We start from the raw sequence: 11566 nt of genomic DNA on the forward strand, positions 1-11566 counted from the left end.
AAGACTAGTGCTAAAGTGTCCGTGCTTCTATTGTGCTACCCGCACAGCTTGACTTGGTAATTGTTTTCCAGATAGAATCTCAAATCCTCATTGCATGGACTCCTACGGGTGCCTTGGCTCGGGCTGGCCACAGTGTGGTGTGCACTGGGCCAATACACACAATAGTCTGGTGCCCGACACTCCTGGTCCTTAATATCACTGGCCTGGGTGCCCTCCGTTCTCAATCAAATAGCATACGAACAAAACACAGCGTCACTCCAGGGCTTATGTAAAAAACTCTGTGTATTAACAAATCACTGTTCCAACGTGTCGGGGCCCGCAGCCCCTTTGTCAAGGTGTGAATAAGTGAAAGTGACAAACCTCTTACCTTTTAAAGCTTTGAATTTCCGGTCACGGCGAAACTGCCCTATTTATGTTTCCATCACCATGACTACTAAACAGGAAGTGAGGTAATTTGGCTGGTCCACATTCCCGGCAATCATCCTCAAACCTTTCCTCAAGCGGAAGTTATGCGCTGTGACGCCACTTCCGGTCACGGAGTAAACACTCCGAGTATTATAGAACCTATCTTATCTAATAAGTTATTCCGTATCATCCACTTCACCACTGCGTCAATAAACTGAACTCACTATCAATCTCACTGAGCCGCGCACTTAATTAAAAACCAGATGGATACGCGCCACTTCCGGGTTCCGTAACCGGAAGTGACGCGTTATACTGTGTGACGCGTTATTGTCAGTTCATCTACGTAGGCCTCCGATCACGGGGCCTTTACCTTGATCGCAACCATTACATTTAGGTTCCAACACTTATTAGTCTCGATTATGTTTTTCTAAATTTTAACCTTAAATCCCTACAGGTATGCAAATCTCTACCACATGATACAATCTCACATCACTTCCGCCCTTCCGAAACCGGAAGTGAGGTGTATAGTAGGGCATACATATCACATGATGTACATATTTCTTCTTTCCTGTGATTGGTCCTTATTTGAGACCACTCCCCCCTTTTGACCTTAAATAGATAGCTTTCCACTATCCTCTCACACAGTGAACAAGCCACCTCAGGTGAAACGGCCGTCTGTGTTATGTGGTGCTGAACAGTGCACGGTTCAGCCCACCATCTTTCCTGGTATCGTATTACCTATGTTAAATTTTGATATTTGTTATCTAATTTTGATCTACCATCAGGTAATTCGCTAAATTCTCTTTTCTTGTCATTTTCTTTTATTCTATGTCGATTATTGTGATAAACAAGTAATATATGTTATTATGAACATTCAGTCCTCCCTTTCTTAATTTCAAAATCTACCCTGGTTGCTCCAAGAGATATAAATGCTCACTTAGGATAACACATGATTATGTGATCCCTATCTTGGAACTTTGATTATATAATAAAACTTTAAGATATCTGTGTAATTCCACCCCCTTTTTTTCCACGAGCACAGGTAACCCGCCTCTCTCATCCACTGTCCATTATTATATGGTACGGTGGACAATAGGGGACGAGCCCTGTGCTTAATTGTTTCCTATATCTCACTTATTCAAGTACTCACTTATCCAAAATGCCAGTCATATAAATTCCCGGTAATACGATAATAACTCTTAGACTGTGCATCTCAATTGGATAGTAGAAGTGCTCTTTTGGTATGTGCCAATAACCATACACTCTCTCATTCACAATTCATGTGATATTACTGCCATATCTCTCTGGTTACGCCCAATCTCGCCTGATCTTGGAAGCTAAGCAGTGAGGAGCCTGAATAGTACCTAGGTGGGAGACTACTAGGGAATCTCAGGTGCAGTAATAGATATCTATATCCAAATGTGAAAAGCAGAAGTGTTGGAGCAACCTTTGACCTTACTGAATTTCATACCTTTTTTTCCCTTTCTTAATTGTCTGATCTCAGACCTGTTAAAAATATTAAACTCATTACTTACCTGTGAATATCCACATGTCATTATCTATGTATGTTAAACCGAAGTATTGGAGCATTAATTGACTCTAGTGTGCATCTGATTTCAGATTTGCATACATTTCACATACATTTTCCGATACGCTGATCGCTGACGAGAAAGTTAGAATTGGCAATTTACCTCCTACTAGGATACCAGGATAAATTCATCACAATGGTCATTGGTCAATAGACCTATATTTCTAAGTTTACAAATTTGTTGTTACATTCTATGCCATTGTGATTTATATCAGAAATCCTTTTCTCCTTTGATGTAGAAACCAATTTTGATATTTTCATCTTAGGTGTCACTGTCACCTCACTTACTACATCAATTAAGAATGTTTATTTTCAATTTTTTCTTTAATCATTAAATTCTCTCAGAATCTACTCTCAGATTTCTATGATAATAGTAGAGAGAGATCTAGAATCTTCTCCTTTTTTTGTCCTCCTCTTTTAGGACTATATATATATATATATATGTGTGTGTCTGTCAAGGTACTATATTTTATCTTATTCCAATTAAAAGTTAAGTTTTATTTAAGCGTGCCCCAACACAGAGTCTCTCTTTCCCTTCTTAAACATTACTATGTATTATTGACTCTGGGTGCACCACCAACCACAATAAATTCCTTGAATACCGCTTACAGGCATTCTTTATGTAAATGCACTGTTGGTCACAAGGGACAAATTTCATAAAGAGCCCTTTACAAAAAGATTGATTGTAGTCTTGTGCGATACCTAACTAACCTTTTTCTTTTAAAGCTGTGATCCACCACGTGTGCGGCAGAGTATTCCCCGCGCTGCTCAATCGCTCCGGGACCCGAGGGGTTTCCGGCGCTGGGCTAGTGACGCCACATCCGCGCCGACTCACCGCTTCCGGTCTCCCGTTGCCATGGCATCACGCTTGGTCCCTGGCCCGGTTGCCAAGGCAACCTAGCCACTTTCCAATGCGCTAACGCGCCGGGGCCTAGGCCTTTCCCTTTGAGAAAGCTGCCTGGAGCGGCGAAACGCGTAAGGTAACACTGCTCCTGACCATTGGACGTGACTCAAGACAGCTCCATCAGGCTCTCCACCCAGGACCACCCATCTTCATGCTATTTGTGAACCAGGATCCCGAATCCAAGTTGGTCTAAGTAAGGAAAATTTTCCAGGATTCACTTTTAAACGGAACACAGTGTGCTGGACATTAAAGTGTCAAATAAAAACGAACTGTGAACCAGAATCCACTCTACAGATAAAGACCTTGATCCGGATCCATGCATTGGAACACCTGATGGGTAACTAATCAAACTGGTCCTTGTGAAAATTAGACCTGCTGTCCAAACAATATCATATGGACTTTTGCCTAGATAAGGTCATTGCTGAGGAGTCTATTATATGTCCATAAATTGGTCTATGAGCAATTTTTACAATTTTATATACATTTGATTATCAGTCTGTTTTAATGAATAAATTCAGATATCATTAGCATCAGTTGTATTAGCGCTGTAATTCACTTTTATTTGAAAAATAAATTGAATTGGGTTAATAAATACAATACAGCTTCATCCATGCTAAACGCTACTTCAAAAGAATGATGGCCGGTCATCTCTGCAGACGTGGAAATCGGAATTGTAGGACACACACTTATGCCATGTTACTCACGGTCAAAAAACCTCAGGGATCTGCTAGTAAAAACTGATATCTCCAATATTGACACAACCACTAAACAGCACTTTATGTCCTAGGTTCGCAAAGGCTGTTTTAAATGTACATGCACAACATATAACTTTTTATTAACCGGAGATACCTTCTGTCATTCGCATCTAGGGACCAGATTTAAAATTAACCATAATTTGACATGTGAGGGCACACATGTCATTTACCAGCTTATCTGCCCATGCGGTCTTTCATACATAGGTAAAACGCAACGCAAATTCAAGGAACGTATGACTGTTCATCGTTCCTCAATCAGGTTAGCCCTTGCGAGTGGGGTCAGTGACCAACCTGTGGCCCGGCATTTTATCTTAGCTAGACACCCCCTAAACAGCCTCAGGTATAGGATGATAGATCACGTTCCTATCAACAAGAGAGGTGGAGACCGTAATTTATTGCTATTAAGAAAGGAAACAGAATGGATCCATAGACTAGACGTTGTCAGTCCTCGGGGCCTTAATGATCATAATTCATTTGCTAGCTTTCTTTAATCATTGAGGTATAAGTTGATGGTTTGTAGAATCTGCTGCTGATTTCCTTGTATGTAGGATACAGTGCTCTTTTTATATACATAGAACCATATGATATAATTTCACTATCTATCTGGTATGTGTTAGACGCATTGTTTCGGTTTGGGGGTCTAGTTAAGTGATGTTCATGTTTAGATGTTTATAACACTTTGTTACTTACAAGATCGATATGAATATTCATCCATGAGCGTGTGCACCATGTTTCTATAATAATGTATTTATGTGATTGATTATTCCTTTGTTATTACGATGTCTTGATCATGTGTTCTTCTGCTAGGGGAGTAATTAGGTATTGTTCCGGTTTCCTTTTTTTTTTTCATGTATCGGTACTAGCTTGTGGTTGCCTAGTTACCTGCAAATAGTACTGACGTACATCGCGGGAGTGCGCAATGATGTCATCCATCTGCGCCAGAATCTCGGGCCGGGACTCCCGCGCCCGGGAACGCAGCCAACCTGTGTTTGTCTGGGTGATTTGTGAAGGGATATAAGGTAAGAAACACTGTTTGTTTGTATATTTCCTGAATACAATCTTATTACAGATTGAAACGTTGAAGCATCCTTTGTGTGACTTCATTCTTTGCCAATCGGTTATGAGTGCCACATCAGCATCTGTTTATATATATATATATATATATATATATATATATATATATATATATATATATAAAATTTTCCCCCACACACACCACAGTCTGTACCTCCCTCTCTCCTTCCTCCACACACACCACAGTCTCTCTCCCAAATGACTCTATGCTGCATTCCTAGCTCCCCCACCCCATCCCAAAGCCCTGTATCCCCTCACCAATCTACTCTTACCCTGGGAAGAGACTAACCTGCGCTGCACTCCCCAGTATTCAGACCCGAACACCACACAGCAGGTACCATGCGGCCCTCATACCCCACCAGAAGAGGCCAGCACAGAGCACATGAATCCTGGCCAGGGGAGCTGCTGCCATGTCCCGTAACTGCCTGCAACAGAGCTGAACCCGGAAGAGCAGACACACACTTGTGCCACACAGTTAGTATGTGTGAGAGGCTCCTGTCACTCTGAGGCTGCGCCCACACAGCCTACAGCTCGCTGCCCTATTTGGTCAAGACGGCTCACATCCCTGCCGGGCAATAAGTGGTGTATCCTTGGGGCCCTTCTGATCCTTGGGCCCTGGTACAGGTGTCCCCTTTGAACGCCCCCTGTCGCCAGGCCCTGATAACTAGAGCAGGATCAAATAATCAGCCGTCTGTTACTCCCCATATACCCTTCTATCTCCTGTGGGCTACATAAAGGACAGAGGCCGCCTTTCAGTTATCTATTCTGTGTGTGACCATGAGTAGTGCTATTCCATATTGTGTAATTTCTGATGCTTGGACATCTCGGAGGGCACCATGGCAAGTACAGTAATTGGAAGAGTGGAGTGCTGGACTTTTTCTCATTCTCCCCACAGAGGACGAGTGGTTTGACCCTATGGGGTTACTCGAAGTCCGATGGTGCGACTGTTTGCACAGCGCAGTGTGTTACGGCCGCAGCTGGTGGGCGTCTCAGTAGACAACCCATCGCCTGTCTCTTTAGTGCCCAGTCACAAATGGGCCTTATGTACAAATCCGAATTAGGACAATATAATAAATACATCATAATGTATGATTGCTACAATACAAATAATACCCTGCCTCCCTTTAAAACCCATAAATGACTTTGGACGGGATGTACTAAAGTGATTCCCATATGTACCAAGCTCTGGAAAGTGTTACTTTGCAGAACTTGGACCCAGTAGGCAATGCCATCTGTAGGTCGCCTTGCCTAATAGAAGCCTATGGGCTTCTTATTGATTCCTGAGAGGGATCTAAATGGATCCCTCCCAGTATCCCCGGCGGTGCAAGCATCATTCTGTGTGTGAGCAGAACTCCTGGGTCCTACACTCGGAATCCAATCATTGCACTTACTGAATGTACAGAATGATGTTGTGCAGAATCACCCTATTTCTTTACTGGATCCATTATATTTGCAGGTACCCCCAAGAAACTCACTTTAATAGATATACCCCTTACAAGCCTCTGACTCAGGCTGCAGGATGGTTTCACCCCCCTCTCTGTAAGAATACATTAAGAAGTATTGTACAAAACCTCTTTACTCCCATTTATAGCTGTAGCCTTTGCTGATACTACCAATTATAACTATCTGTGTCCGCATATCTGGGGATGATTTATGAAACAGCAGTGCTTAAGGTGATTTCTTATTTTGAATGCCGTCTTTTATGTTTTAAGTCTGTTGTCAACGCAGTTCACCCTAAAAGAGATTTAAGAATTAATTTACTGCTTTGCCCAAAAAGTAACCCCAGCGTGTACATACATCTCTGATGTTTTTAGATATACACATGTGCAGATCAGGGAGTGCGATGTCGCGGCAACAGGCAGCGTTGCAGAAAATGGGGCATGTTACACAGCGCACAGTGTCTAATCTCCGCTGTTTTACAGCAGAGCAGCGATTGATAGAAGCCCCCCCCCCCCCCTCCCCACTGCGGGACACTGCTGCCTGCGGGTGGGACAGCAGAACAGTCCCAAAAAAAACGAGGATGCCCTGCAAAAAGCGGGACAGTTGGCCAATTTGTATGTGTGTATATATATATATATATATATATATACACACACTAATATAATGAAAAATTATTAATTCAGCCCGCTAGATAACGAGCTTTATTTCCTTATAAAATATTAGTAGTGATTTAGTCTAGAAATGCCTTTCACTTCTGTTTTCCCTTTACCTATGTATTGAGGCACTCTGTAAAACATTGCCGTATAGTTCATTTTCTACACTAGTCTAATTTTTCTTTAAACTAGAAATTCATGTAAATCCAGTTATAATTGATGTATAAAATGTATATGTAAGAAAGCTGTAACTTAGTAGCTTTGCTGTTGGTTACTGTGACATCACACCTAGCCTGTGACATCATAATGCTTCTTCCTGTAACATTGGGGGTCATTCCGAGTTGTTTGCTCGTTGACGATTTTCACAACGGTGCGATTAAGGCGAAAATGCGCATGCGCATGGTACGCAGTGCGCATGCGCTAAGTATTTTAGCTCAAAACTTAGTAGATTTACTCACGTCCGAACGAAGAATTTCCATCGTTGAAGTGATCGGAGTGTGATTGACAGGAAGTGGGTGTTTCTGGGCGGAAACTGCCCGTTTTCTGGGAGTGTGCGGAAAAACGCAAGCGTGCCAGGATAAAATTCGGGAGTGTCTGGAGAAACGGCGGACTGGCTGGCCGAACGCAGGGCGTGTTTGTGACGTCAAACCAGGAACGAAACGGGCTGAGCTGATCGCAGTGTAGGACTAAGTCTCGAGTTACTCAGAAACTGCTAAGAATTTTCTATCCGCAATTCTGCTAATCTTTCGTTCGCAATTCTGCTATGCTAAGATGCACTCCAAGAAGGCGGCGGCCTAGCGTGTGCAATGCTGCTAAAATCTGCTAGCGAGCGAACAACTCGGAATGAGGGCCATTGTATCTACAGCTGCAGAAGTTTCCAGTTATCGTGCAGGAAGACAGGTAGGAGGAGGTGAGTCCTACATAGCAGGGTATGATGGAGGGGGGTAAGAAAGACAGAGTGCTGTATAGTCAGCTAAAAGGCAAGCCACGATAGACAGATCAGGGAATATAGGTACAAGCACACATTAGGAGAAGCGCAAGAAGGAATGACATATTTAAGAATACAAATGTAGCGTTACACAAATAAAGAGGGCAGATAAGTCTCTATCAGGCAGGATCTTGCTTTGGGATGAAAAAGTAAATAAAACAGATAAATGGCAAATTGATCAATTTTAAGTATGTTGTTTGGTTTAAGGAAAATTGGGAAAGTGGTTGAACCATGGACATTTTATTGTACTTAAACTAGTACTATGCTTAAGGATAGTCTTTTGTGTTTTTTAGAAGATCATCATCTGGCAATGTTCTGGCAAAGAGATTTGCAGAGTGTCGGGTGACCGGCAAAGAAATCTGCAAAGTGTCAGTTGAAGACGACGGGAGGGGTCGCAGTGGCAGCAAGGATTGGAGGATAACATTCAGGAGGTAAGTTACCATACTTATGTAATTGTGTGTGTGGTGGGGGGTATTGGGAGCACAGTACAAAACAGAGACTATAGTGGGGGAGAGCGGACAATACAAAACAGGCAGACAGAGGCAGCTCAGTATAGGACACAGGCAGATGGAGGCAGCTCAGTATGGTGTGGGGGCAGAGGCGGTGCTAGGGTATTCGCCGCCCCCTTGCAAACTATAATTTTGAGCCCTCCCATACTTTGTAAAGTGACAACAAGCAGCTTGAAAAGGGTGTGTGGCCTCACAAAGAAGGGGCGTGGCCACACAATAGTACTCCCAATGACAATTACACCACACAAAAGTACAATCTTATTCACATTACACTGCACGTAGTGCCCCTGATACTTAGTACGCCACATAATAGTATCCCTTATTCACAGTATGTCACATCGTAGCGCCCACTAGTCAGATTATGCTACACAGTAGTGCCCATTATACACATAATGCCCATAGTAGTAATACCCCTTACAAAAAATGCCCACAGTAGTAGTGCTGCTTATACACATTATGCTCACAGTAGTGCCCCTTATATGCATAATGTCAACAGTAGTAATGCCCCTTATACACATGATGCGCTTAGTAGTTGTGCCACTTATACACATAGTGCCCTCAGTAGTAGTGCCGGTTATACGCATAATGGGGGTTAATTTAGAGTTAATTGCAGCAGCAAATTTGTTAGCAGTTGGGCAAAAACCATGTGCACTGCAGGTGTGGCAGATATAAAATTTGCAGAGAGAGTTAGATTTGGGTGGGTTATGTTGTTTCTGTGCAGGGTAAATCTGGCTGCTTTATTTTTACACTACAGTTTAGATTTCAGTTTGAACACACCCCACCCAAATCTAGTGCCCTTTATACATAATGCTTTATACACAATGCCCATAGTAGTGCCCCTTATACATAATGACCACAGTAGTGCCCCTTATACACATACTGCCCACAGTAGTAGTACCCCTTACACATAATGCCCACAGTAGTAGTGCCCCTTACACACAATGCGCACAGCAGTAGTGCCCCCTATACACTTAAAGCCCGCAGAAGTAGTGCCCCTTATACACATAGTGTAATTTCTAGTATAAAGGATAGTTACAGTAGCTCTAAAATTCTGACTGTAACCTGCACACTGTGGGTATTGTATGATACTAACCTGGTCCTAGCACTAGGGAAGATAAAACCTGGAGCAGATAACTTGGGTCTCTATGAGACAGGATCTTGGCTTTGGATGAAAAAGTCAATAAAATAAATTGCAAATGAATAAAATTGAAAGTACGTAACAAAATATAGTAGTACAATTATACACATAGTATGTCTGACCAAGAAATTTTGGTTGTTTAGATCATCATCTGGAAAAGTTCTGGCAAAGAGATTTGCAGAGTGTCGGGTGACCGGCAAAGAGATCTGCAAAGTGTCAGTTGAAGACGACAGGAGGGGTCGCAGAGGAAGAAGGACTGGAGGATAACATGCAGGAGGTAAGTTACCATACTTACAGTATGTAATTGTGTGTGTGGTGGGGGGTATTGAGAGCACAGTACAAAACAGAGACTATGGGGGAGATTGGACAATACAAATTATGCAGAAGGGGGCAGCTCAGTATGGGACATACAGATGGTGTGGGGGCAGGGGCGGTGCTAAGGTGTTTGGCGTCCCCTGCAAATTTTACATTTGAGCCCTCCCATAAAGTGACAACTAGCAGGCTGAAAAAAAGCAGTCTGGTCTCACAAAGAAGGGGTGTCACCACACAATAGTACACAAATTCAAATTATGTCACACAAATCACAATCTTATTTACATTACACCGCACATAGTGCCCCTGATTCATAGTATGCCACATAGTAGTGTCCCTTATTTACATTACGTCACACAGTAGCACCCCCTAGTCACGTGATGCTAAAGAGTAGTGCCCATTATACACATAATGCCCACAGTAGTAATGCACCTTACAAATGATGCCCACAGTAGTAGTGTTGCTTATACACATTATGCCCACAGTAGTGCCCCTTATATGCATATTGTCAACAGTAGTAATGCCCCTTATACACATAATGCGCTCAGTAGTAGTGCCACTTATACACATAATGCCCACAGTAGTAGTGCTGCTTATACACCTAATGTCCACAGTAGTATAGCCCCTTATATGCATAATCCCCACAGTAGTTGTACCCCTATACACATAATGTCCACAGTTGTAATGCCCCTTACAAATAATGCCCACAGTAGTAGTACTGCTTATACACATTATGTCCACAGTAGTGCCCCTTATATGTATAACGTCAACATTAGTAATGCCTCTTATACACATGATAAGCACAGTAGTAGTGGGGAGCCTATTTTTCTCTGCTCATTTTCCTTATGTCAAAACTGGAAGAGTTGCTCCTCTGGAGATAGTGAACAGGGTGACCTTGGGGGCAGATATATTTACTCACATAGAATATCCCATTGCAAAGTGACTGACAGGAAGTCGGCATTTGGGTGGTAACTGTTAGGTTCCTGGTGCTCAGAACAAGGGAGATGTTGCGTAGTGAGTCCAGAGCACCAGAACGTGATGCTGAAATAAGGTGTGGTGTGGAAATAGCCCCTAGCACCCTACCTCCATTGTTTCACCCGTGTGGTCAGTTCACGCCTGAGTGACTATGGTTTCTTGGGCCCACGGCAGCCGCGTTTGAAGGGCGGATTAGGTCTGCCCAACTCCGATGCCCCCAGGTCTTAGAGTGAGACAAGGCGTGAACCGAGACAGGATAATAACAAGGGGACCTCTAACTAAAGCAAACAGAAGGCTAGGGGCTACTAACAACCCTAAAACTAAGTATATGTGCGGCACGCCGCCAAAGGAAAAGAACAACAAAGGAAATGCTGTCCACACGCCGGCACAATACTGTTGTGTACCGGCGGTGACAGCATATGCAGAACCCTCTGCAAAACACCAGTGACAGATATAACCAAGGAATACAGCGGCCTAGGCCGACGGACGCGGCAAAGCCGCTACTCACGGAACCGGTACAAATACTGGCAAACGGACGGGAACCCCCAATGTAGCCGACACAGGCTCTCAGAACCGGAGGACAGGCAGAATCCCAAACGACAGACCGGTGGACACCAAGAAGCCTGATACTCGACCAGGAACAGACAAAGCCACAGGACTTCTGGACAGGAACGCTTCACGGCAGGACACGGGATCAGACACTGGAACCGACACAGGAACCGACACTGGAAGCAGCTAGACAGACACTGCTAGACAGGAGCTCAGGAACTGGCAGGGACTAGCTCAGAACTCAAGAACCCTGGAACTATCACCAGGATCTGTGAA

At 43.4% G+C, this 11566-nt stretch overlaps 1 pseudogene; it reads left to right on the forward strand.

Moving 5' to 3' along the window:
• The first annotated feature begins 1691 nt into the window (after positions 1-1691).
• Positions 1692-1810, forward strand: LOC134934190 (5S ribosomal RNA; annotated as a pseudogene).
• The last annotated feature ends 9756 nt before the right edge of the window (positions 1811-11566 follow it).

This window comes from Pseudophryne corroboree, chromosome 1 (assembly GCF_028390025.1).
Source record: "Pseudophryne corroboree isolate aPseCor3 chromosome 1, aPseCor3.hap2, whole genome shotgun sequence".
Lineage (NCBI taxonomy): Eukaryota > Metazoa > Chordata > Amphibia > Anura > Myobatrachidae > Pseudophryne > Pseudophryne corroboree.